Source organism: Camellia sinensis, chromosome 9 (assembly GCF_055761805.1).
Source record: "Camellia sinensis isolate YWXY chromosome 9, ASM5576180v1, whole genome shotgun sequence".
Classification (NCBI taxonomy): domain Eukaryota; kingdom Viridiplantae; phylum Streptophyta; class Magnoliopsida; order Ericales; family Theaceae; genus Camellia; species Camellia sinensis.
In genome coordinates, this window is record NC_138969.1 from 181,109,204 (window position 1) to 181,111,483 (window position 2,280).

Here is a 2,280-nt window from a genome sequence, read left to right on the forward strand (position 1 = left end):
TTCAAATGCATTACGGTTCGAATACTCGAACACCTATACGGATTCCCCTGCACAGTGGCAGATATGTAAATACGGCGTTCACTTACAATTTCTCGTGCATTACGGTTCGAACACTCGAACACCTATACGGATTCTCCTGCACAGTGGAAGATATGTGAATACAACTTTTACTTACTATTTCTCATGCATTATGGTTCGAACACTCGAACACCTATACGGATTCTCCTGCACAGTGGCAGATATGTAAATACGGCATTTATTTTCCATTTCTCATGCATTACGGTTCGAATACTCGAACACCGATACGGATTCCCCTGCGCAGTGGCAGATATGTAAATACGGCGTTCACTTACAATTTCTCACGCATTACGGTTCGAACACTCGAACACCTATACGGATTCTCCTGCACAGTGGCAGATATGTAAATACGGCGTTTACTTACCATTTCTCATGCATTACGGTTCGAACACTCGAACACCTGTACGGATTCTCCAGCACAGTGGCAGATATGTAAATACAACGTTTACTTACTCTTTCTTATGCATTATGGTTCGAACACTCGAACACCTGTACGGCTTCTCCTGCACAGTGGCAGATATGTAAATACGGCGTTTACTTACCATTTCGCATGCATTGCGGTTCGAACACTCGAACACCTACACGGATTCTGCTGCACAGTGGCAGATATGTAAATACGGCGTTCACTTACCATTTCTCATGCATTACTGTTCGAATACTCGAACACCTATACGGATTCTCCTGCATAGTGGCAGATATGTAAATACGGCGTTTACTTACCATTTCTCATGCATTACGGTTCGAACACTCGAACACCTGTACGGATTCTCCAGCACAGTGGCAGATATGTAAATACAACGTTTACTTACTCTTTCTTATGCATTATGGTTCGAACACTCGAACACCTGTACGGATTCTCCTGCATAGTGGCAGATATGTAAATACGGCGTTTACTTACCATTTCTCACGCATTACGGTTCGAACACTCGAACACCTACACAGATTCTCCTACACAGTGGCAGATATGTAAATACATCATTTACATACCATTTCTGACGCATTAGGGTTCGGACACTCGAACACCTATACGGATTCTCCTGCACAGTGGCAGATATGTAAATACGGCGTTCACTTACAATTTCTCACGTATTACGGTTCGAACACTCGAACACCTATACGGATTCTCCTCCACAGTGGCAGATATGTAAATACGGCGTTCACTTACCATTTCTCATGCATTACGGTTCGAACACTCGAACACCTATACGGATTCTCCTGCACAGTGGCAGATATGTAAATACGATCTTTACTTACCATTTCTCATGCATTACGATTCGAACACTCGGACACCTATACGGATTCTCCTGCACAGTGGAAGATATATGTAAATACGACGTTTACTTACCATTCCTCACGCATTACGGTTCGAACACTCGACCACCTATACGGATTCTCCTGCACGGTGGCAGATATGTAAATACGGCGTTTACTTACCATTTCTCATGCATTACGGTTCAAACACTCGAACACCTATACGGATTCTCCTGCACAGTGGCAGACATGTAAATACGACGTTTACTTACCATTTCTCACGCATTAAGGTTCGAACCCTCGAACACCTATACGGATTCTCCTGCACAGTGGCAGATATGTAAATACGACGTTTACTTACCATTTCTCACGCATTACGGTTCGAACACTCGAACACCTATACGGATTCTCCTGCACGGTGGCAGATATGTAAATACGGCGTTTACTTACCAGTTCTCAAGCATTACGGTTCGAACACTCGAACACCTATACGGATTCTCCTGCACAGTGGCAGATATGTAAATACGGCGTTTACTTACCATTTCTCATGCATTACGGTTCGAACACTCGAACAGCTATACGGATTCTCCTGCACAGTGGCAGATATTTAAATACGATGTTTACTTACAATTTCTCTTGCATTACGGTTCGAACACTCGGACACCTATACGGATTCTCCTGCACAGTGGCAGATATGTAAATACGACGTTTACTTACCATTTCTCACGCATTACGGTTCGAACACTCGAACACCTACACGGATTCTCCTACACAGTGGCAGATATGTAAATACATCATTTACATACCATTTCTGACGCATTAGGGATCGGACACTCGAACACCTATACGGATTCTCCTGCACAGTGGCAGATATGTAAATATGATGTTTACTTACCATTTCTCATGCATTACGGTTCGAACACTCGGACACCTATACGGATTCTCCTGCAC